The 9695-nt window shown below is 41.8% G+C and overlaps 1 pseudogene; it reads left to right on the top strand.

Moving 5' to 3' along the window:
* The first annotated feature begins 5238 nt into the window (after positions 1–5238).
* Positions 5239–8573, top strand: LOC105719712 (coiled-coil domain-containing protein 144A-like; annotated as a pseudogene).
* Positions 8574–9695: the final 1122 nt, after the last annotated feature.

The raw sequence follows: 9695 nt of genomic DNA, 5'->3' as shown, positions 1-9695 counted from the left end.
AGGAGTAGAGATCAGTGAGCCTGGGGGAGCCTCTTGGAGCACTTGGGAAGAGCTTCAAGCCAGAAGCAGGGGCAGTGTGGGGCAGGTGCCCTGGAGGTGGGGCTGTTCAACTCTGAAGAGATGAGAGGAGTTGGCCAGAGACACACTTAACGCTTTAGAGAAGGAATATCCAGATCCTGCAGGGCCTTGTGTGGCATGCTAAGACATTTAGATTTGGTTTTGAAGGCAATGGCTAGCCTTAGACAGAGGAGTGATACAGATTTTTGTTCTAGAAATACCCTTTTGCCTGCATTTCAGAGAATGGGTTGGGAGGAGGCAAGACTGAGACCAGTGAGGCAGTTATATTAGTGGTTCGACTTGACCAGGGGCCTGATTCCGAAGCAGTGACAGTGGGCAAGAGAGAGAGAGAGATCAGTAGCAGAGAGGGCACCAAACTGGAGTTACTAGCGCTTGGGTACTATTTCAATGTAGGGCTGAAAGCAGAACAAAGACTTGGAAAGACATCCAGAAGGCAGAGTCCTCCGGATATGCATGGCAGATGATGCTGTTCACTGTGGTTGGGAGTATGGGGGGTCGGGATCAAGTAGTCAGAGGGGGAAGAGCCAAGTCTGAGACCTGGGGACACGCATGTTTCAGGGCGGTGGAGGGGAGGGACCTGGACAGGTTTAAAAACCACAAGGGTATGTCACCCCAGAGATCAAGGAAAGATGGGATTCCAAGAAGGAGAGGTACATAGTGTCAAAGGCTACAGTCAAGCAAGATAAGCACTGAAAAATGTTACATATCAAAGGAGAAGCTCCCTTCTAGAGACACTGGCCAGCACTGCTTCCTCAGAGAGTCTGAGCCAAGGGTTGTGGACTGAATGGGGAGTGAGCAAGTGGAGAAATGTTTAGTCTACTCTTCCAAGAAGCTTGTCTTGAAAGAGAAAGTGGGACATGGCCTGGCATTGCAGGGAGCTGGCTGAGGCTTGAGCACATTCACCTACTAGGAGGAGCCTGGCTGGCAGTGGCCAGGAGGGGTAGAGAAGGCTCTCGGCAGGCAGTGAGGGCATTAAAGGAGCAGGAATGTTTGCTTAAAGACAAGGAGTTTGGAACAGGTGGCAGAGTTTAAAGAATGCTGCAGCTTCTTTCTCAGCCTGTGAGACAAGTGCCTCCAAGTCCCCCTAGAAGGGGTTGTGAAGGGACATAGGATCCTCAAAGTTTCAGAGACAGCCCGGGTTGAAGTGGAAGACCCAGATCGGAAGGGGTTTGGGCAGAGGCCTGGTGTGATGGAGACGATGGTGATGGCAGGAATAGGGCTGCAATGACAGGGCAGTTCATAACAACAAGCCTCACTGCTGGCTCGGGCTTTGGACATAGGATCCTCAGAGTTTCAGAGATGGCCTGGGTTGAAGTGGAAGACCCAGATTGGAAGGGGTTTGGGCAGAGACCTGATGTGATGGAGACGATGGTGATGGCAGGAATAGGGCTGCAATGACAGGGCAGTTCATAACAAGCCTGACTGCTGGCTCGGGCTTTCCTTTCCCTTCACTTTCCATTTTGCAGGAATCAAGTCACCTTGCGCTTCAGCCTGTGGAGGTGAACCTGGGAAGGACTGTGATTCTGCCATCCAGTGCACTGCCCGACCGCAGAGTAAGAAACACTCTCAAGGAACTTAACTCTCTTGTTTGGGCAGAATGGAGACACTTTCAAATAACGGTTCCAGGAATTCCACTGGGGAAAGATAAAAACAGGGTCGGAGTGCAGAGGAGATGACATGTAAGGCATGTGACCCCAAGGCAGTGGAGAGTACCTGAGACTCCCCAGAGGGAAATCTGCCCATCCCAGGCAGGAAGGGCTGGAGGGAGGAGACAGTTCGGGAGGCCGAAGGGGCTGGAGAGCAGCAACAGGAGAGATGAGAAAGGCTCTCTGGGAAAGAGGCTGCAGGCTGGGTGCCTGCCTGGCCTTCCATTCTAGGTGCTCGTCTTTATGGCCTAGTCTCGTGATCCAAATGGGTCTCTAGATCCAGGAAAGCACTCTTTTTTTTGTTGTTGTTGTCTTCTTTTTGCTGTTGTCGCTTTTTCTTTTTTGTTTTGAAAAAAACAATGCAGTCACTTGGGACTCAATACATGAAGTGAGGTGGTGAAGGTGTGGAAATAGATTAAAAATAGAGAAGAAACATTAAATCAACAGGTGAAAGGGATAGCCTTATTACCAGAAGAAATGGTCAGCCAGCAGAGGTACTGACCCCTTGTCCCAAAATCAACCTGGAGAGGCAGGAGTCACCAGGGGGAGATTGGCAAGGGTCCAAGGAATTTTTGGGGAGACAGAAGGAAATGGAATCTCAGTTAGGGAATGATACATAGTTGAATGTTTGTCACCTCCAAATCTCATGTTGAAATGTGTTCTCCAGTGTTGGAGGTGGGACCTAGTGGGAGGTGTTTGGGTCATGGGGGTGGGTCCCTCACGAATGGCTTGGTGCTATCCTCATGGTGATGAATGAGTTCCCATTCTGTCAGTTTACACAGGAGCTAGTCTCTTAAGAGAGCCTGGAACCTCCTCCTCTTCTCTCTTGCCCCTTCACTCACCATGTGACACACCTGCTCCCCATTTGCTTTCTGCCGTGAGTGGAGCTTCCTGAGGCCTCACCAGAAGCAGAGTACATGTACGTGCCATGCTTGTACAACCTGCAGAACTGTGAGCCAAATAAACCTCTTTTCTTTATAAATTGCACAGCCTTAGCTATTCCTTTATAGCAATGCAAAACTGATTAAGACAGGGTAGAAGAAGGAAATGATAGAAAGTAGATAGGCCAGATGCTACTGATTGGGCATATATAGGCTGAGGGAAGGAGGTCTTCTATGTGAGTCATATTCTCTTCTGTTGTTGCCCCGGCTGAAGCATTGCCCATGGCCCAAGGCAGAAAACAGCAGACCCCATCCAGGAGCAGCAGAGGAGGGATGCTAATATTAGCAACGAGATGAAACCAGCTGTACTGGAGGAAGATAAAAGGAAGAGGTTATGGTTAAATCCTCCTTGATTTTTCCTCTCTCCCCTTCCTAACCTAGAGGGCAATGAGGCTGGGCAGTCACAGCCAAGGGTAGAAGTAACCTACAAAAAAAAAATCAAGAATCAAATTGACATACATCTTCTCAATAGAAACACTGATTTCAAGAAAACAAAATAATATTTTCAAAATGTTAAAGGGAACTTAGAATGTAAAGTCTAGCCATAGCAGTTTCATACAGGTACCATAGAGGATGCTTACATGGTTGAGTGTGTGTAGAGAGACTTTATTCTCGGATCAGAATACCATGAAATTAATCATCACTAATAAAGAAATAGCTACAAAAGTCCCCACCTGTATGAAAATAATCTCTATTTAAAGAGGAATACATGTGGGAAAATGCAAAACAGTGATGAACAATAATGAAAGCACCATGGGTTGAAATTTGAGAGATATGGCTGGAGCAGTACTTAGAGGAAAATGTATAACTTAAAACGGTACATTTCTTACTCAACAAAAAAGACTGAAAACAAGCTGAACATTCAGCTCAGGTATTTAGATAAACAGACTTACATAGTGAAATAATATAAAGTGAGATAAAGATGAGCACATAAATAATGCAATAGAAAACAGTAATAACCGAAATGATTAACAAAGCTGAAAGTTTGCGCTCTGAAAAGCAAACCTTTGGCAAAAATGATCAAGAATAGATGACATTCAAACAAAATGAAGAGTTCAAACAGGGAAACAACTGCCTAAGTAACTGATTAAAAATATCAAAAGAATACTATGAACTAGGAAGCAAAAGCTTTGAAAACCCACATACAATTTCAAGTTGGATTTATTTTATACTTAAAAATGCATAGAAACAGACAGTTTGAACAGAACGATAGCCACTGAAAGGATTAAAAGGTAATCAATATCATGCCCTATCCTCCCTAAAATAAAAGAAAGGCCCGGATTCACACAGTTTTATAGGTTTCACCAAACTTTTGAGAAACCAAGAAACTCTGTCTTATACAAGTTGTTTCAGAAAATTTTTAAAAGGAAGCATTCTGTCTAACTTGTTTTTATAAGGGTAGTATATCCTTCATTTCAAGATCAGATGAGGACAGTAAAATAAAACTATAGTTTATTTTATCTGGATTTCTTAATTAAATATTAACTCACTAAATCCAAGGGTGTATTCAAAAATGTGTGGTGGGAAAGTAGATTTACTGCAGAAATGCAAGGGTCACTCAAATCTATACAATCTATCAAAGTAAATTGCCATAAAACTAAAATAAAAACTTAAAAAATTTGATAGAATCAATATACCAAGAATTTACTGTTAATATTCACAGAGAAACAATTAATTCAAGATCTGGAACAAGACAAGGTGTCTGCAAAACTTTGTTACTTTTCCATATACTATGCAATAATACACAAAAAAGAGATAAGAAGAATAAAGGTAGGGAGGGAAGGGACAAAAAGTCATTTATAGACATGGAAACCTGACGGAATCAAGAGACAAATGATTAGAACTAATAAGAGATGTCAACAAATTTACTGGATGCAAAGCCAACTTACACAAATCAATAGTGTTTTTAAATAACCAGCTAGAATATAGAATCGGAAAAAACAGATACTATCTTCAGAGGCAGCAAAAATTATAGAGTACCTAGGGAAGTGTCTACTAAAGAATGTGCAAGCCCTTTAAAGATAAAACATTTTAAATCTATCAAAGATCATTGTAAGACTTAAATGGAGAGGTAGACTGTGTTTTTAGAACAATACTGAAAATATAAATTATCTGAAAATTAATCCATATATTTTGTAAAATTTCAAAAAGAATTAAGGTAAAATTTGGGGGCTGACTTAACAAAATTATTCTAAGATGTGTATTAAATAATAAACATCTATATATTTCCAAGACCATTTTGAAAAAGAGAAAATAGGGTTATTCACCCTACCATCTACCGTAGACATGCTATAAATTCCACACTAAAACAATGGGTATGCTACCGGTGCAGGATTAATGAGGCCAGTTTAACAGAACGGAGGCTGCAGAAATAAACTCAAGACTGCGTGTCATTTGGTATGAGAGGGATGGCATGCACATCAGTGGAGAAAGAATGGCTTAGACATAGGGTTATGTGGCGAACTGGCTTACTATTGGAGAAAAATCGTTCAGGTTTCTCTCTTCTATCATACACAAAAACAAATTCCAAGTGTAAACCTAAATGTGAAAGGTAAAATTATGATACTAAGAAGATGGAGGATGGCCTGGTTGTGGAGTGAGAGGCTGAGACAGTCGGAGACACTATGAGCTTCCATCCGTCGCGCAGACTCTGCCAGAGCCGCTGCTGCTATGGATGGTCAAGAGGATCTGGTGTACCAGGCGAAGCTGGCCGAGCAGGCTGAGCAATACGACAATTCTGTTAGCCTATCAAGAATCAAGGATGCATTTCATTTATGTGAACACTTACTGGAACTTAAGAGTAATGACTATGAATGACTTACAGCAGAAATTGAACAAATGGGAAATGCGGTTAGTGAACTACAAAAGGAGCTATCTGAAACAAAAAAGAAAAAATTACAGTTAGAGCATCAGAAGATTGAACAAGAGCTGGGCAGTTTGCGACTTGCCTTAAAACGAGAAAAAGAGAAGAAAGAAAATGCCGATATGTTGTGTAATAAACATAGTGAACAGTTAAGAATAAAAGAATGTAATCCCAGCACTTTGGGAGGCCGAGGCGGGTGGATCACGAGGTCAAGAGATCGAGACCATCCTGGTCACCATGGTGAAACCCCGTCTCTACTAATACAAAAAATTAGCTGGGCACGGTGGCGCGTGCCTGTAATCCCAGCTACTCAGGAGGCTGAGGCAGGAGAATTGCCTGAACACAGGAGGCGGAGATTGCGGTGAGCCGAGATCGCGCCATTGCGCTCCAGCCTGGGTATCAAGAGCGAAACTCCGTCTCAAAAAAAAAAAAAAAAAAAAAAAAAAAAAAAAAAAAGAATAAAAGAAGAGGAATGTAGGAAAAAGGCTGAAATGATGCAAGGACGTAAATGGACTCTGAGAAAACTCATTAATAAATTGAGGATTGTCAAGCAGCAGTGAAACAATGCCCAGCAGCAACTTTCTGAAGAACAGAATATTACAAGATCAGATTCTGACCAGTGAACAAAAGGAGCTAGAAATGGCTCAAAAGAAAATGAGTCTGAGATTTCTCATAGGCATAAGAAAGAAAAGGATCTCTTGCATAAAAATTGCATGTTGCAGGAAGAAATTGCCTTGCTGAGACTGGACATAGATAAAATAACAAATCAGAACCAGCAGGAAAAGAAATATTTTGAGGACATTGAAGTTGTGAAAATAAAAATGATATCCTTCAAAAAATTATTAAACTAAATAAGGAAACATTAACAAAAACAATATTTCAGTAGACAACTGAACAATTTGGCAGCTAAGAACGAAATACTCAATTCTAAACTGGAGAATGAAAAACAAAACCGAGAAAGACTGGAAATAGAAATGGAATCATATCATTGTATGCTGCTGCCCTACGTGATTGTGATCAAAGTCAGACATAAAGAGACCTAAACCTTGATTTCATGAGAACAAGACAAGAGTGGATTGATTTACAGGACAAAATGAAGGCTGATGTATCTGACCTACAAGCTAAGTATGAGATTCTTTCTGAAAAAGTTTCTAATGTTGAAAATAAAATCAACAGCCTACAAATTCAGCTCCATAACACAAGAAATGCTGTTGAAGAAAAGAATTTGATTTTGGAAGGTGTGCAAAGAGACCTCAGCCAAACAGTGTCAGAAGAAAGAAATTAAACAAATGTACCAAACTGAACAAAGCAAACGGAAGAAATACTTTGCAAAGCAGGAGAGATTATTTCAACTACAAAATGAAAATACGTTGCTTTGACAGCAACTGGATGATGCTAAGAAAGCGAACAGACAAGAAAAGACAATCAGTACCCTCCATGACCAGTTTCAAGCTCTTGCCAGAAATCTTTGAGCTGAGAGTGAAAAGCAGAGTCTTCTACTACAAGAGAACAAGGAATTGCTGGATGAATGTAATTGCTTAAAAAAAAAGAATGGATCTATGTGAGAAAGAGAAAGCAGGAAGAAAAGATGACCTTACAGAAGCACAGGAAACTGCACCTTCACAATGTCTACATCTGGATGCAGGGAATGAAGTTCTTCAGCAGACATTATTCTCTATCAAAGCAATAGAAAAGAAATGTGAAACACTACAGAAGAAGTATAAGCAGCTGAAACAGACTCAAGCAGCATCTCAAGAACAGTTAGTGCAAAGGGTGAATGATAATACTTCAGCAAAAACTCAGATGGAACTCAGAATCAAAGATCTGGAATCTCAACTCTCCAGAATAAAAATTTCGGAAGCTGATTGTAAATTAAAACAGAATTGGAAATCTATAAGGAACTCTACCTAGAAAAAGTAGAAGCTCTAAGATCCTTGTTAAATGAAATGACAAGAGCCAATGAGAGGATAGCAGAGCTCAGTACCCAGCTTTCTGTGGAGAAAGAGAAGACCAGATATCCAGCCACTGCTTCTACTACAAGGCCAGTCCTAGAGTCACCTTTTGTTGGAAATCTTAATTATAGCTACGGTCTCACAGAATACATATTCAAAGAAAAAGCATGTCTTCAGATGAGAGCAAAGAGAGCTTCTTGTTGAAGATGCGGCGGAAGTTGGAAAATGATATATCTACAGGAGTAGCAGCTGCTACTGAATATGAACCTGGATCCTGTATAGTTTCTCATCTAGGATTTGCACACGAGGCAAATGAGAATTGAGAATCAGTTTTTGAAGCAGCAAAAGAATATGCACAGATTTTGTGCAGAAAATACAAGATCATCTGAAAGATAAGGCAATTTTATTTCTGGGCTGTTCAGCTGATATTTTGTTTCCTGTTAAATATATGATGTGAACATTTTTATTAAAGGGAAATATTTCATATTAAAAAAAGAAGATGGAGGAGTGTGTGTGTGTGCACACATGCATGTGCATTTGTGTGTGTGTGTATGTGCACTTTGGATGTGGAAAAAACTTTTTAGGCACTACTCAAGTAGCACAGATCATAAGGGAAAAAATAGACGCATGTGACCACATTAAGAATTTCTGTTTAACAAAGGACATCATACAACGTGACATATTCGTGACAGATTTGAAGATATTTGCAACTTACCAAGAAATTTCTAGAATATACCAGGAAGTACCACAAATTAAGAAGGAAAAGACATGAAACTTTTTAGAAAATTAGACGAAGGATATGAATTCACAGAAGGCTAACTAATGTATGAAGAGATGCTAACCTCAGTGTAAGGCCGGCTGCCTCACTGGGAGTTAAAGGGACACACTTATCTCTCCCTGTGCCGGCCTCTCCATGCTGACACACTTATCTCTCCCCATGCTGGCCTCTCTATGCTGGCTCCCCACACCCACTCCTATCTGGTCTCTCTATGCAGGCTCCACACACCCACTCCTGCATTGCTCACTCAACCCCTTCAAAATTTAAAAAGCCCACCAAAGATTTGTCCAACGGCATCTTAACATTGACCTCCCCAGCCGGTCAGCCCACCAGTAGTCCCGCCTGGCAACCCAATGGCAGCTCGCCCCATCAGCACTTTGACTTCCCCTCACCAGTGAAACTCTCTGCTCTTTGTTTCCCTAGTAATCAATCAAACCCCCTCACCAATGAAACTCACCAATGAAACTGTCTTCTCTTTGTTTCCCTAATAATCAATCAATCCTCCTCACCAATGAAACTGTCTGCTCTTTGTTTCCCTAAAGACCAATCAATTACCTCCACTCCCTATAAAACCCCACACTTTGAGGAGCCCAGTGCGACTTCTCTGGCCCCTTCCCGGACCACAGAACCTCACCCAGGAGCTAAATAAATTAGATTCTCATTTTCTCACACTGGCCTCAGTTCCCTCATTTTAACTCGGCAATATACCTTACACTCAGTATTGATCAAAGACACACAACCCCACAAAACAAGATGACACTTGCCATCTGTCAGATTAGCAGCCAGTGGGAGGTAAGCTACCACCAAGCATTGGAGAGGATGTGGCGAGCGGGACCACTGAAGACTGCCGTTGGCACTGCTGTAAACTGCACATCCTAGAGAGCAGTCTGGCATTTCCTGTGAAGCCATTTACATGCTCTGTAATTCAACAATCCTACCCCTAGGTCTGTGTCCCAGAGAAATCTATGGACCATTATAAGAGGATGCCCATTGCACTATTGTTTGGAGTAGCAGGGAGCTCTCTGACAGACATACCCTTCACCAGGGGAATGGAGAAGTAATGATAAAAATGTTAGCTAGAGTTTTTCATTTTTGAGCACTTAAGTGAAGGATTTCTCAAAGCTCTTCAGATACATACATTCAAAACTCATTTAATCCTCGTAACCTCCCTGCAGTGTAGACACTCTTACTGTCTCATTTTATGTATCGGTAATCCGAGGCACTGAGAAGTTAAGTAATTTGCCCAAGATCACACAGCTGGTAAGAGGCAGAGTTGGATACTGTGGGGTGGATATAGCGGAAGTCAGAAACCATGAACTAAATTTAGTGACAAGCCTTTTTTTTTTCAAGACAGAGTCTTGCTCTGTCACCCAGGCTGGAGTGCAGTGGCGCAATCTCGGCTCACTACAACCTCTGCCTCCCAGGTTCAAGTCATTC

This window comes from Aotus nancymaae, unplaced genomic scaffold, assembly GCF_030222135.1.
Source record: "Aotus nancymaae isolate 86718 unplaced genomic scaffold, 86718_ANA_hifiasm-v0.15.2.pri h1tg000016l, whole genome shotgun sequence".
Classification (NCBI taxonomy): Eukaryota; Metazoa; Chordata; class Mammalia; order Primates; family Aotidae; genus Aotus; species Aotus nancymaae.
This window is presented reverse-complemented; position numbering and strand designations above follow the sequence as displayed.